The sequence below is a fragment of the Crinia signifera genome, chromosome 7 (assembly GCF_055691185.1).
Source record: "Crinia signifera chromosome 7, ASM5569118v1, whole genome shotgun sequence".
Lineage (NCBI taxonomy): Eukaryota > Metazoa > Chordata > Amphibia > Anura > Myobatrachidae > Crinia > Crinia signifera.
Window position 1 is genome coordinate 108,710,328 of NC_139223.1, and position 16,808 is coordinate 108,727,135.

Here is a 16,808-nt window from a genome sequence, read left to right on the forward strand (position 1 = left end):
ACAATATTTTCATTGAGATATATTACCAAAAGACCATTCCCGGTCTTGCACTTTCAGGTCAGACCCAGATGGGTATCCAATAGTGGATTTTTCTCATTTCCTGTTTGGCTCTTTTTACAATTCAATCTTCACTTTGTTGAATAAACGGGCAACACAGCAATATCACTGTACAGGGAAATGTAACAAAAGAATTCAGAAGACAAAAATCCCGGGTGCGTGTGCTAAATGGTGTTCTGATGACAAGAGAAAGAGGTGACTGTCCAGTCTTGGGGCCAGTTGTACCAGGCTTCAAACCAGCCAATCAGCTCCTTCCTGTCATAGTTCAAACTCAGCCTGTAACATATCTGTTAGGAGCTGATTGGCTGGTTGTTTATCACTACCTTGAAATGCTATTATGGATATCTGATTTTTAGCATTATTAGAAGTTTTTGTTACTTTGCACTGGAAACCAATTCTTGATATAATAAAAAATGTTTGAAGCTTGAAAAGTCTGTGTTTTCCATAATTTGATAGAGATTATATATATGAATGCTTAATTATATTAGCTCTTATCTTCTAACTGTTGGTCTGATTCAGACCGGATCACGAATTCTGGGATTGAAATAATGTCCCGGATTCGCTTCCCTACTGATAACACAGTCTGTGAGCCTGGGGAGATGAAGCTAACCTGGCCACATTTCCTACATGCACTTGTCATCGGGTAAGCCTTGCTAGCTGTCTACTGACTGATAGACCAGAAGTGACTAGCTGAATGTCCAGTGGGCATGTATAGGCTCTCTAGCGGATTTAAGGGACAAACTATTGAAATCATGATCACAAACAGGTTGGGTAGGTGAAATGAGGATCTTTGGAAACAGTTAAAAGGTCATTGGAGCAGATCAATTGGTTTAATGTACAGGTTTAATGCCAGATGAGTGAGGCCTGGTTCTGCATTAGAGACAAATGGTCATACAAAATAATTAAGACGTACAGAATGGTTTTGGACAAATATTATCAGAATGAGTAATAACAATAAAAAATACAGGCCCTCTTGGGGGATTCAGTACTGAATCCCGGCGGTCGGGATCCCGGCGTTCAGAATCCCGACGCCGGAATCCCGACAGCCAAAATCCCGACAAGGGGGGGACGTGGATCGCCCCCCCCCCTTGCGGGCTCGCTGCGCTCGCCACGCAGCGGGCCCGGTGCCTCGCTACGCTCGGCACACTAATTTATTCTCCCTCCAGGGGTGTCGTGGACACCCACGGAGGGAGAATGTGTCGGGAATTCGGCGGTCGGGATTCCGGCGTCGGGATTCTGAATGCCGGGATCCCGACCGCCGGGATTTTAACTGCATCCCCTCTTGGGAACTTACTGTTCATTGTGCTGACATTGTAAACCTTGTGCAAGATGGTGTCAGCGTTACAAAATAAAATGGCAAATATCGTATGAGGGTAGATGCTCACTACAAGTGCAAAACAAATTAACTTCTTTCTGTCACCTGTTGATATCCAGAAATAAATATAATAACATTTGTTACAGGTTTCATAGGAGAGGAGCAAGAGGGCTGGATGGATCAGGAATGTCCGGTCTTCTATATAGACCTCTAAGAGTTGCCTGTTACAAAGTCCGGGCAGACCTAGGTCCATTCACTGATGAAGTACAGTATAAAATTATATTTTGAAGATCTGAGGTCTACACAAGAGTCCATTTTATTAATGGACTCTTGAGATACCAATCCTGGTTTGCATTCTTATCAATCTATAAATAAACTACTAATGCACTTGCTTTTCCTGGATCAGTAGGAATTGGCATCTATCATCTGTTTCCCACATTTGTGCCCCAAATGACATAGGATTTAATGCTTCACAAAGTTAGGGCTGTCAAATCGTAATTTTTTTACTATATGAATTAAAAATATTTACCACAGCAAGCCAAATAATTACATTTTGTGTTCGCAAATGGCATGCCACGGGGAAAAGCCAATAATGGTAATAGCACACCAAACATGAGCATATTCAGCAGCATGGCCAATGTGGAGTAAATACAGAGAATGTGAATAATAGGATGCAGTGTCTAGCGAATTATTCACTGATGGGCAGAAGAATTGAACATTCTCCAGTTTTCAAAGCAAAACTCTATTTAAGGTTAATGTGCATTGCGCACTTGAAAAAATGGCTGCATGCAAGTTTAGGCAATGTATAAATGTACCCATTTCCATCTAACATTTACTTATAACAAAGAGGCAGAAATGGGGACGAAAGGTCCGTTCACCCAAAAACAAAGTTCAATGAAAGTGTGATGACACAAATGAATGCTATGTTGATCTGGATGTGCAAGTCCAACTGTGGTCAACGTTTCAGGCGCATAGCAATTTATCAAGACATACTGTACTGTATATATTTATATGTATATAAGTTAAAGAAATAATTGTTGTAGGACATACCTACTGAGATAAGAATTTCACCCAATTTCTTAAGTTAAAGCTATTTAGTAATCTCATCATGTTCCTCTTTAAAGTTTTCCACACTTTAAATATTCTTTTTTTCTTAAAGCCCCCATAAATTTGTCCGACTTGTCCTAAGAAAAAGTCGGACCTGATTGTCACGGCAGCTCCCCAGGAGGGGATTAGGCACTTTATGTGGCAAGTTTTGCATGTGATAAATCACATGCGACTTATCACATGCAACTCCCGGGCAGCTACAGGCAGAGGGAGCAGGGACTCTGGCAACGGGACCAGGGATCAGGGGACGGCAGTGAGCGGGGGATGCCTGTGTCCAGAGACCCTGGGGGAAGGGAGCGTGTGTGTGTGTGTGGGGGGGGTTATGGTGGCGGAGGGAACCAGGGAGCCGGGCAGGGAGACCTCTCTCAGCCAATCAGTGGCTTCCTATTAATTTGAATGGGCTATTTTTAAAAGGGCCCCCACTGGCACTGCCCATCAGCAGCGCTACCCCTGCTCGGCTCCCTGGTTCCCTCCGCCGCCCCCCTCCGCTCCATCTGCCCGGTTTTCTGGTCGCTGGCATCCCCCACCCGGCTCTTGGACGCACATAACATTTAGCACTTCTGGCCTCCTGACTCCCAATCCGAATTGGGTGAAATCGTGCCCAAATCGCATAGTGTATGGGGGCCTTTAGACTGAGATAGGAACAGTTATTCTAAAGCTTCCATATTAGCCTATATTATTCAATAGAAAAAAACTAGTGTCTATGATTATATTTCTCACTCTCAATTTTTATCAGGGAGGGCCCGTAAGGTTTAGCATAAATCATAAATAAATCAGTCATCACAGTGATTCCATGCCTTTCACCGTTATGTGATAATAACTCTGCAGCTTTGCCAAAGTATCATTTACTGCAAATATCAGGTGTGTTGAAGAAAAAATTCCAGGAAAACCTAAATACAGTTTTTTCCAGTGCTTTTGCCATAAACAGAAAGCCAGCTATTAGGAACAGCGTTACGTTTGCTATGGAAGATGGGAGGTTGTCGTAACTGTGTCCATTTATTACTTTCTTTTGTGTCAGTAACAAAGTGTCTCTCCCGCTGTCTTTTCAACAATGAGCAGAAATGGTAAGTGGTAATTAGTGCACTTTAATTTCTATTCTGTCTGCTGATTGTCTACATGAAAGTAATGTTTTATTTTTAGCTTACAAAAAATAATGTTGTTCTTTCTACAGATGCTGGTAACATTTTGAATTCAGTTTGCTTGAGATAAATGGCAGCAATTATTACATGGTTTGTGGAATTTGTGGAGCTGATTCTTTACTGCTGTATGCTGAAGGTTCTGAGGAGACTGTAAAGGAGGGGGGGCATAGTTTTGAAGAAATGTCTGGAAGTGCCATGAGTCAGGAAAATGATTAGGGGTTTGTTTAATAACAGGGTGCAATGTACAGTTACACAGAAGTATCGGTCTCAATATATGCTGTCAATCTTTTCTAATGCAGGTTAGATAATAAAAACAGAAGAAATTCTCCTGTCCTAAGGAACTTGGTGTTGCCCGTAGCAACCTATTAGATCTTGCAATAAACTTTCCCACTGCTGCTTAAATGATTGAAATGGCACAGCATTATTGCTTGCAAAGTAAAACATCACAGATTTTTTTCCAATTTTCATAAATGTTGCTTAATAACAAGAAGCGTCTTGGATGACTTTTTTTCTCCCCATAATGGAATACATTTAAAATCAGTAATGTCATGCAAGCATGTGGGACCTGACTAAAGAGCCATGGTTTTGCTTACAGCATCGCTCACATTTGTTATATAAAGCATCGCTCACATTTGTTATATAAATTCAAATATATTGTTGTGTGAAAAAGATTATATTTCATATATAATGTAAACATTACAGGTCATTATGATGGATAAAAATGTTTGCTTGGCAATTTTCACACCTATTTTCACAAATTCACTTGGCACTCAAAGGGTTAATATTCGTAGACACCAAAAATTCCTTCCTTTTTTCCCTATAAAAAAGTAGAAATAGCGGGTAGACAATATGATACTCGTGGCGTAGGCTGAATCTTTATATAGAATATGATAATGCCATGAGCTGATTCTTCATCCTTTAGTGTGAGATGCATGAAATTTAAGCCACAGCCACAGGTGTTTGATCTTTACAAAGCGATAGGATGAAGAGAGATCTGTGGCTGATGGGGGGTCACATCAGTCAGGTTCTTACAATCTTTTAAAGAATTCATCTGCATTCCTGCTTCTCGCATTATGTTTTATTTTATTTTTTTGGGCAAAACAAAGCCGGTGTTCCCAATGCACAGAGGTAATTTCTCCTTTCAGTGGATTTTGTAATTTAAATCTTAACCCTTCCTCTCAGAGGGCTGTTGTGAAAATGTTTAGTTGCTGCTTAGTCTCTGCTGGTTAGCGTAAAATGTAAAATATAGATTTAACCCTTTGCAGGGGAAGATGGCAACATATGGCATCTCCCAGGCAATACAACTAACATATGGGCAACCCTGAGATTTTGTTGTGGATGCAGTTATTTGAGAAACACAAGAAATGAAATTGTGTTCTAAAGTCATCTACTGGGCCATACCTGCCAAAGTATCAAAAATAAAGCACTTTATGCATATATTATCATTATTTTACATATTTTAATGTAAAGAAGGCAAAAAAGTCTGATGTGGCATGCATTGCTGCCAACTAATCAAGGTATGCTACAGTTATGTCAGTGCCAGCGGCTGTCCGCACCTAAACTAAGCAAAACTTGAGCTACTATGCCAGTGCTTACAACACTTGAATTCCCCCATGGAGGTGAGGAGCAGTTTTATCCTTCTATTATATAGGATTGACTTTGGATTGGAATTCATGACATTACAAATATAGAAATAATTAAGTATTATATATATATTTTTATTTTTACTGATGTTTCCAACTATTGGATGAAATGATATTTGGGATTGTGTGGAATGTTTGGGGTACCCTTCCTGCAATAAAGAAAATTACTTTTAATTCCATCCGTCATTAATTATTTTAATGGAGCTCTGCATTGTCAATGTAGGTAAATATACCTGGTAATTATATTAATACATGTGACAAAATCACAATGAGGACATTTTTCTTCTTTCTAGTTTTTGTAACTTTCTGGATATATGGCTTTCAGATAAGATGCAAAGACCTGTATAAGAATATGATCTTTCTATGTTCACAATAACAACCATCCCATGTTATCACCACATTTGGGATAGGAACATTTTGGAAAATTAGGCCATAGCTCTTATCCATCCAAGCTACACCAATATATCACCAAGTGCTTTTACGCATGTCCAGCAAAGTTTCAAATCTTGGAAATGTAATAATGTGTCCTGTCTCACTCAAAGTGGCATTGTGATTATTTTCAGCAAAAGTCCACATGCAGTCTGGGAAAGACGTGACTATGCAGACAGCAGTGGGGTCATTGGACTGTGAGTGCTCACTCACTTTACAGGCATATAGGTGTAGAGATTTGAAGCAGTGATAAGGTAACCAATCAGCTTTGAATTAGCATTTATAAAGTTGATAGGTTGCCATGGCACACTTCTCCACACTTATCGCCACATGGGTCACCACCAGTCTTCTTGCCAGCTGGTTGCCTAGCAACCTGAGGACGCTGGGCGGTGAGGTTAGAGTCCTGGCTGTTACTAAGCAGCCAGGAAGCCGTTCTTCACACGCCCAGAAGCAGCTGTTTAATTAAGGGGTTTTGGAGGCTGATCTGCTGGCAAGGTTAGGATTGGCCAGTCACTTCCTTTTAAGGAAGCTAGGCCCGCCTGAGGACGCTGTTGATAGTGTGTGTTCCTAGCTGCTTCTACATGCCACTTGTGCTGCTGCCTTCCGTTCATTCGCCTTGCCGCGCCGTCTTGAGGAACCACCACTTCCCACCACCTGCTGGTGACTTCACCCACGACTTTGGTTCATCAGTCTGTGAGTTCCCCATGTTCTGCGGGTTGTCTCCGTATCACTTGTGTGGTGTATTATAATTGTGTATTGTGTGGTGTATTATAATTGTACTTTGGCATGGTGTATTATTATAATTGTGCTTTGGCCTGGTGTATTTATCATAAGCAGGGCCCTCATTTATTGTAAGCAGGGCCCTCATACCTTTGACTTTCTGTAAATACCCATTTTGTTGTATCACTGTCTCCTATTGTAAAGCGCACCGGAATATGCTGCACTATATAAGAAACTGTTAATAAATTAATTTAAAAAAATTGGGGGTTATTAACCCTTCAGACTGTGCGGTGCACATTATCTTGTTAGTGACAAGGTTGCTGGTTATTCTGTTGTTTGCGACAAGGTCGCTGGTTACTTAGTTGTTTGCAATGAGGTCGCTGGTTATTCAGTTGTTTGCGACTAGGTCCTAGGTAGCCATTTAGTTAGTTTCCCTTTTTACCTTCCTCTTGGGGTCTCTAGATCGTTGTCTCCCGTAAGACCTGGTGGCACCGGAGTTGGAGCGGAGGCTATTATAGGTGAAGCCTAGCACCGCAGGATCTAGTCGTCCCCAGGAAGACGCAACAGAGTTCGTGTAGGGACTTGCTGTGGCTGTTGTAAATAGCAGTCACAGCTTTGGTGTTCGCAACCTGGATCATAACATCTTCTTAATGACTGATCCTCATATATTAACTAACTGAGGTACCTGGCATTGTTCATGTTTGGTTGTGCAATTAGCATTACTTTAACTTTATCCTTCTTTTATTTTAAGTTTAACCGCTCGCCATGCCCATGGTGTGAAAGGCATACACCTGCTTGTTGTGTACTCCTGGATATCAACCACCGTTTATTTTTTAAAAACTCCATGTTCTCTACCACCTTTATTTTATTCAACTCTGCCATATCTTGCATCCTTGACCCACTTTGTAGTGGCCAGACCCCTTTTGGTGCCTACAGTGGGGTCGGCATTTGGGTTCTAAATGGCCGTGAACCTGGTCTGCACCCAGTAAATGTCCTCTACCCCCTCCCTATATGTTAAGAAACTTTGCCATATCTTGCTTCCCTGTCCCACTTTGTGTAGTGGCTGGACCCATTCTTTGGTCCACAGGACCCCCATGTGTGTGCTAGGGGTTTCCTACCTCCACAGTGGATTGGATTTTTTTCACATTGTAAGTCATATGTGTACTAAGTTTGGTGTAAATTTTCCCAGGCATTCCAGAGTTGTGCTGGATATCTTGCTTCCCTGACCCAGTGGACGGACCCCTTTTTGGGCCCCTGGGGACCCTCACTGGGATGCTAGGGGTGTCTTACTCCCACAGTATTGTTTTTCCAGATTTTAAGTCAAATATGTACCAAGTTTACATTCATTTTTATATATACTTTGTTCCCAGATCTGCTGAATCAGGCCCAAAGGGCGTATAGAAATCTTGATCACTGTCAATTGCAACATGAAGGTACAAAATCAAATATGTCATAGTAATATTATAGGGTGACACCATAAGACCACCAGAATGGAACTGGTTTAAAATAAAGTCATTTTAGAGTCAAAACGGCATTGTGCTCCTCTGCATAACAGTGTTGAATGTGCATCATTGGAGATGCTCCGTGGGACATATCATTTGCCATCATGACGTGTAAATGCCTTTTACATGCCACATTCATGCTTTTTCGGAGGAGTTGTGACTGTGTCCTGATTTAGAAAACGGAATTGTTGTGAGGTATAGGGCTTGGTCCTTAAGGGATGAAATCCATCCAGGCATGAAGTTGTTAAACTAAAAGATAATCACAGCCTAGAACACATTAAGCTCACCTTATGGTGGAAGAAATGTGTAAACATTACTGCATGTTATGATACATGCAGTATCTAAAGTGTGTCAGAGGTCTACATACTTGTCCCTTACAGCATTTCCAGTGACAAAATTAGAATTTGATTTACACAAATTATATACTACACACACTGACTTGTCCCTTGACTTCTATTGCTGAAATGGTACCAAGTCATAAAATAAAATATCTGCTTTTATGGGTGTAGATCATACCTTCCAAATGTAATATCTAGCTGATCAGGATACTGTGTACATAGGGTTCTGCAAAGGAGTTGTATTTGTTCTACATGGTGGGTGCTACATGTCCATTCTTTGTCATTAATGGGCAACTCTCAGGCTTCTTTATCTCCTAGAATTTTTTTTTTTACATGGGCACAAGCTGTTGGTACATGTTGCATTGAAAGGTCACCAATTACTGAGTTTGAATAAACATTGTGGGCAGTGGATATAGTTGGGGTGTGCGGCATAGATGAGTTGCACTATAAAAGATGGAGGCCTTGATGGAGGGTTTGTATTAGAGATAAAAATGACTCCATTCCTGTCGCTGTATCCTAGGCATATGAGATCACCACTTTCTGATGTCAGTGGTTCCAGATCTGGCTGCTGGCCCTTCCTCCTCTTGTCATCCGCTAATCATCATTGGTTGCTGTTGTTGATCCCTCTCTCACAACGATGGTGTTGGTGTCAGTCCCGATTTCAAGGGCTCATTGCTTAAGAAACTGCATAGGACAAGAATCGGATTTAAAGAAGATTTTTCACAGGGAGCTAAGGGGGCCAATTCAGGATCGCCCATAGCGATCTGTATTAGGCCCCAGCCCCAATAGTCGGGGTTTGTGCATTTCTTCGATTGTGCAAACCCCAGCACTGAACGGCTTCAGCGACCAACACACTCGCCAGGCCGTTCATTGTGGGGAGGGAGGGACGTGGAGCAGAAATGGGGCTGGAGCAGGGGAACGCCCACCATTTTATGGGCATCCCTATCAATCTGCTGAATGTTCTCCTGGGAATGCAGGCGGGAAGATGCCTGCTGGGGGCAAGCAGCTGACGTCAGATGACATCAGTGCCCGTCCCCTCTTTGGCGGAATCAGAGAGAAATAAAAGTCAGTTCAGAAATTATTCGATTGACCATCAAATGATTTCTCTCCCCTTCGGCCGCATGTGAGGAGATATGTTCGCGTACATCCACTCGCATGGTATGAGGCGATTTGGTGGTGTTGGGAGGTGGACATTCGCGGGGTGGCAGGCTTAGTGAGCCTTGCTGATTGGGGCCCTAGGTGAGAAGTTGCTCGAGTGTCTTGCTGTTATTTTGTCCCCACTAGCTCCATAGTGGCAGCTAGGTAGTAACTCTTATGGTGTTCACATGAGGATATTTTTAACTGTACCCCCTGGGGTACTACACACTGAAAACAATTGGCATTGGCATAAGCTATCACCTTTGTTCTGCAAGCAGATGGACTTGTACTGTGTTCATCTGGTGTCAATGTGTTTTTTTATTTTAGTCTTCTATAGGAGACAATGCGATTGATTGGGTTTTTTATGTGGGGATCAATATGATCTGTTTTTTTAATGTGAGGGCCAATGTATTTTATTAACTTTTTTTTTCGTATGGGCGCCAATGGTTTTTTTTCTACTGGCCAATGTGTTATTCCCTGTGGGGGTCTGTTGGTGTGCCTTGGCAATTTTAAAATATTGCCTGGTGTGCAAAGAATTGAAAATGTTGAAATTCACTACAGTAGAGCATATGAAGTGTTAATACTTTTCACACGCTCAAATCAATTGTCTCCGTACTTGAGAAAACAAACAGTTTGATTTTTTTTTCTTACTAATTTTGTGCCTGAGGCTTTGTCAGATAAAATAAAAAACGTGTTAATCAAGAGTTCTACATCTAACAGGGATCGTTTTTCTGCCAGCCTGGACAAAGTACTCTGTGCTTTTATTATACCTCACAGAAGAAATGTATTTATTAAAGATAATGTACTTTCCTACCACTTTGTTTCTGTAGAACATACAAGTAGAATACAGTTGTTGTAATTCACTAAACAGGGAACACCTCAGACAACATCGTCCATGATCAATATAGTTAACGTTTTACCTTGAACTGGTTGGAACTCCATGAGCAAACAATATAATGCATACACATTCAATGATATGTATACAGATACACATTAATGGATATGTACAAAATGTACAAACTACAAATGGTGTGGATAACAACCTGTGAGAGCATGCATTTTTAAAGATGTAGGCGGTTATTCATACCTGAAAACCTGCCCTGTGCAAGGCTGTAAATGGCTTGCAAAATCTTGCCGATTGGCGAAGAGCTCTAAAACCATAGGCAACTCGCTCACCATCAAATGTTTTTCCCAGTCTGTGCATAACTCAGAACCTACGCTACCTGTGTGATAGAAACGGGCTGATTGAGGCCGGAGCGGATTTACCACACCCTCCCTGAAACTGCATGGGCAGGCCTGCATTTTTCCTGACACTCCCAGATAATAGTCTTTTACCACCCCCAAACGCCATTTTTTGTCAGTCAAACAGCAATAGGCTTGCGATAAAAAATTGCTGATTTTTTTGGGGGGGCTTTTTGGCATCATGCGCACTGTGATCTGTATTCATACACAGTCATTTGCACAGTTCACACAACACCTATCAGGTCTCTATAACCCCCATGGTGCGTACATATTAGCCGTATGCAAAAAGTATATTGTTAATGTTATTGTTATCATGCATATAAATACAGGTTGAGTATTCTTTATACAAATATCCATTATCGAAGGTATTCTGAAAACCACAGTCTCCAGAATGTACTTTTTGCTAAAAACCTACTGTATACATCTGTAACTGACACTACTGGTGACATCTGTAATTGGCACTACTGGGGACGTCTGTAACTGGCACTACTGGGGACACAATATGTAACTGGCACTACTGGATACATCTGTAACTGACACTACTGGGGACATCTGTAATTGGAACTACTGGGGAAATCTGTAACTGGCACTATTGAGGACATGATATGTAACTGGCACTAAACTATGTGCAAGAAAATTATTGCTTGGCATTCAAATTCAGTGCCTGAGATTGTACACAAAGTTTGTTTTATGTTGTAAATCCTTGTTTCATGCACAAATAAAATATATTTTGTGTGTATTTCCTGTGTTTGATGTGCTCATACAACATAAATGCAAGATACCTCAAGATGCCTCATTCAAATATAAAAATACAGAATAATCCTTTATCCAAAATACATTTTTCATAAGGGAAACTCAACCTGTAGTGATAATCAGCCAATGTGTATGCACCGTAATCCTAAAATTTATATTAACTGGTAACTATCATATTAGGTCCTTCTCATCATTTATTTTACTCAGATTTTCGTATACAGTACTGGCTCTTTTTACAGTAATATACTCAATGAAATATGAAGATATTGTGGCTTTGGGTTGCCCAATTTCAGATTTATGTACTGCATTTGCTGCTGCTTGTGTAGATTCCTCTATAACGTCTGCCTTTGGACTTACTGGTAGCGGCGTATTCAATACTGGACGATATTTCCAGTAGTCTGAAATATCATCTATTACCTATAAAATTTTCAGTCCAGAATCGCTGCTGCAGATCTGACTTGTTTAAAAGTTGGATCTGCATTGTTGTAAATTTGACAAATGGTCCTGAAGAAGCTCATTAGCGAAGCGTACGTCGACATACACTTTGTGTGTGTGCCCCATTCCCTTTCTCTCATACCAATGCATTTTGATCTGTTTGTTTAAATATTATAGGAGAGGTGTGCTCCTGCGGTCTCTTATACTGTGAGCCCAGCCGGGTAGTGACACGGCGTGCTAGGTAATAGCACCATGATTCACAAGCTCCTACCAGCAGGCACTCCTGTGGCACCACAAGTAGCCGCATCAGCATTCTCGCCGTCTCCCCCGTACTCACGCTGAACTCAGCGGGTCGGATATAAGCGACGGCAGTAAGAATATTGTAACGCTTTTCAGTACACCCGATATATGTATTCACATGGTTGATTTACTGAGATCGCTCTATCCTGCTAATACTTTGCCCAGTACTTGCCGAGATATTGAACATCATATCCAATATCGCTCCACAACCTTTAGGAGAATACGCCACCCCCAGTTACTGTATCCACAACAGACCAAAGCATTTCATTTACACTATTAAAGCAACCATTCAATGTACCAACATCAATTTGGGTTTTAGGGCCCCACGTTGAGGGTAGTAATATCCTTTTTTTTTTTTTTTATATATATATTTTTATTGAGGCACGTTATTTCACATTACATTTTACCATAATGTCAAAAGCATACATTGCAATGTTTAACATTTGCTCTATTACAATGAAAATAAAAGTACAATATTACTTTAACAGTTAATCATTTCTGAGTGATTACTATTACATTTATTTCACAATATTGGTGCAGAAATCATTTTCCAGAGTCTGGGGTGTCTAGTCCTTCCCCATTTCTATTAACTTAAGTTTAGTAATATCCTTTTTAAACGCATGTCCGTGTCAATAGTGTATGTATGTATTATGTGTCTTTTATTTCACTACTTATTTTAATAGATACCTTATTAAAAGCTACGTCTTATTGTGTGAATTTCTTAGGTGCACCACATAGGGACAATTCTTTTTGCCTTTGCACATTTCTCTTGCCTGAATATATGTCCAGTGGCAGCACACCCCTTAAAATAAAGATACTGTATACTTGTTATCTTTCGATTGATACTCAGGGGTCCACCAGCCATACCTACACCAATCACTACCCTGTGCGATTAACTCTTTTTTCTCTCTGATAGTCATGCATGTACATTATGATGAAAAGGTGGCAAAATTTTGCATTAATCCTGATATCCAAGATTTGCTGTTTGCATTTTAATTCACCCATTGGTGTGCAACTTTGAAACCACTTTATGGTTGACCAATAGTCAATTTATTGACAGACTAAAAATGAGTGAAGCTTCCCACATATGCTCATTTACCCTCAGACTGGCCTTACGAAAATGTAAGTTAACCTTGTTTGTTCTATCGTTCATCTGGCCTGGTGATATTTTGTATTTTTAAATTGTTGCAAACTGGTTTTTTTTAAACTATCTCTGCAATAAGCGCCATCGTAAATCAGTCTCATCTCACTATATCAAATAGTATTACACAGAGGTATCTCCACCTTATTGATTTGTGGTCTAAGTTATTGTCTAAACTCCTTTTTTATAGTCCCAAATCCCTTTTGTCACAGAGATGCTACAACTTCCACTGTTGAAGAGAGTTTGGTGCTCTCAAAATGATATGTTTGTAAGAATGCAGATCATAACTTTATTTTTAATAAATTGGCAGTATATTTTCAAAAAATGACAACAAGCCTGAAGGAGACATTTGTCCAGCTGTTTATCTACAACAACCTGTAAGCACATTGTAAACTGTTGTAACACTTCAGGGATTTGTAAAGCAGAAACTGCGTTTCTCAGAATGTATTCTCATCTACTCACATCCAAAGAAAACAGCCAGCAATAATCGTGGGAACAAAAATGTGGATGTTGAAGAGAGATAAAAAACAAGTTTTGCTGGGAATACACGTACCAGTGTAGTGTAGTCATTTGGTTACTTTTGATCCCACTGGGTCACTATTCCAATGTATTTGTGAAATGTTCATATTTAACCAATGAAATTCTGCTCATTTACTCGTAAATCTTAAAATGTACAGTCACTGATCACTTGTAGGCACGTCAGGTTGTTGGAGCATCACAATGGGTGATCCCCCACAGTTCAACTGCTGTATTACACTGTGCCCTATTAGTAATAGATCTGATTGTTAGATGACCATATTAGTATGTGTGTTACCAGCTGTCTAAGCTGGTTTCACTATTTTGTTTCTATTTTAATTAAACTCTTGTATGTCCCTACAACCAATGTTACATTTCTTGTATTTCCCCAGGTTACTGTGGTTTATTCACGTCCTTGGCAGTGAGAATGATTTCCCAGTGATGCTTTGCTGGTAAGCATCTAAGTTTCATTGTAGATACTGTTGTCAGTTTTTCTGTGTATCTGTGTCACACACTTCTTTGTTAGAGTGGGATGCTTTAACATCTGCCACCCCACTTTGTCAACCATTACCGGGTACCTCATTCATAATAATCGCATATGTTCTAACATATGCGATTATTAACGCAAAGGACAGTTCTTGCGATAAAAGCTATCCCTTGCGATGCGGCTCCTGCTCTGGACTTCCTGGTCTGAGACCCGAGAGTCCCTCTGTGCATGCGTAGAGAGACAGCGCCGGCCACGGGGCATGCTGGGAGGAATCATTGATGGATCCCTCACACAGCGATGCGGAGAGAAGTCCATAGGCTTCTACAGTGTATTGCCATCTTTTTCTGGCTATACCTCTCTCAGGGACACCCCGGTGGAGGGACTTTATGTCATGTGAAAGTGCAGTAAAAAACTCACAAAACAGTGTTTTAACCGCATTTTCACTTTAGTGCATCTCATCCTTAGTGCTGTATAGAAATGTCATTTTTTATTTCTCATATTTTAACACTTCTTTATGTGTCACACGACATTGATCATCCAAGGTTTATGATAACTGATATATGTGAAAACTGGTTTGAATGTTTTTCTCCATGAATGAGTTATTTGTGTGATATGATGTTAACATGTAGTAAGTAGGGAGTGAGAATTATTGTTGAGGAATGAGTTTGGGGTCTTTTGCAGTAACTATTGTGGAGCTGCTGTCTCAGCCAGATCTGGTCCCTGGTTAGCAGAAGCCTGTGTAATATTCTATTGTGTACTCTTGCCTTTCATAAACTAATACTGTGGCAGGTATGTGTTGTTGTCCCATTAATGCTACTTCATGACCCACAGATTGTCTACAATTATATGATCTAGACCAGGGTTGCCTACCCTTCAAGAATGGGCCCCCAAAAAGGTACAGTAGGCAAGCCTTCTGGGTCCATGAGAACAAAATGTCTGTGCAATGCCTGAAATACTGCATTGCACAGTGGCGAGGGGGCGTGGCCACGAGGACACAATCACATTGGTCACGCCTCCACACTGAACATCTGCCGACCACCCCGTCCCCATCCCCTCATGTCAGCCCCCCATGCCTCACTGAACTGGATGCCCATCCTGCAGCCAGGAAGTAGGCAACCCTGATCTAGACCACTCTAGCTTTAGCATCAGGCATTGTAGACTTTTGTCTAATGAAATGAAAACTTAAAACCAGCAGGCTTGCCTTCCATCTGCAAACTAAAAACCAAGAAAGAGCCAAAACTCTATTGCCTGGGAGGTGCAATTAAAGTACCAATACATTCTGTCTGGGAAGAGACCAGTGTACTTTTATTTATTTATTTATAAACAACGCATCTTGTTATAAACCTGTTATTATTACAAGCATGTTTAAACCCTTTATTCTTTCCATGATTTAATTCTGTCCATCTGCTACCATAAAAGAATAATTTCAGCTTTCACTCCTTAGCCCCCCTTCTCCACTGCCTTTCAGTGACCCCTTGTTTAACAAAGTAACTTACTTTGGAAAATACTCCTCCTCTAGGCCTTGTACAAAGCTCAAGTTTACTTTTATTGTAAGCCCAAACAACATTATTATCATTATGCACCATCTTTATGCATACAGACTTAGCTTAAGAAACGTATTTCTGTCAGCATAATGTAATAACTTTTCTAATGAGATCATGGTATAGACCCTTGATGTTAACCTTAACACTCCAGATGTTGTTGAACTACACATCCCAGCATGCCCTGCATCAGTTTTGGCATGGCCAAATAGGAAAACTGTAGCAAGGCATGGTGGGATGTATAGTTCACCAACAGCTTGAGTGTCAAGGTTAGCCATCAAGGGTATAGACAATGACACAGAACAACAATTTTCCATATACCTTTATTTATTACCAGTTATTTATATAGCGCACACATATTCTGCAGCGCTGTACAGTGAATATTTGAACTTTCACATTAGTCCCTGCCCCATGGAGCTTACATTCTATATTACCAACCACATGTACATGTACACGCACACACAGACATTCTAGAGTTATTTTTTGTTGGGAGCCAATTAACCTACCAGTAAATTTTGGGCTTGTGGGAGGGAACTGGAGTACACGGAGTAAACCCACACAAGTACTGGGAGAATATACAAACTCCGCACAGTTAGGGCCATGGTGGGAATTGAACCCATGACCTCAGTGCTTGTATCCACACCACTCTAAAAGACCTGGAATTTATATACTGTAATATATATTTACAAACAACAGTGTTGCATCAGCATGTGAAAGGGTTAATGAAGCAAGGCGCATCAGCTCCTTTCTTCATTTTCCCTGATTTTGGCTTGGAATAATTAACAGACACATTATGAAGTTTCTCTATAGGCCCTGCATGGTGCATTAGGGACCCTGTATCCTCTGCAACAACTCAGCCCATTGTCCTGCAAATTGGGGCCTCATTGGCAATTCTTTGGCATGTCAAACAGAGGGGCCATTAAAGGACGTGGTGGGTCACCTATATCAGCAATGAATCATGGGTAGTGAAGAACAAACAAAGGGATAAAATTGTCCATTTAATGTT

General features: G+C 40.7%; 1 protein-coding gene across 4 annotated transcripts in view; it reads left to right on the forward strand.

The window, feature by feature from the left end:
* The window catches only part of SEMA5B (semaphorin 5B), a 422,878-nt gene that overhangs the window by 65,451 nt on the left and 340,619 nt on the right, over positions 1 to 16,808 (forward strand). For 2 of the 4 annotated variants that reach the window (XM_083153604.1, XM_083153605.1), the window contains exon 2: positions 14,167 to 14,226. The exons of the other annotated variants lie outside the window; for them this stretch is intronic. The gene's annotated coding sequence lies outside the window, so the exon portion shown is untranslated. The remainder of the gene's footprint in view (positions 1 to 14,166; positions 14,227 to 16,808) is intronic. 4 annotated transcript variants of the gene reach the window in all.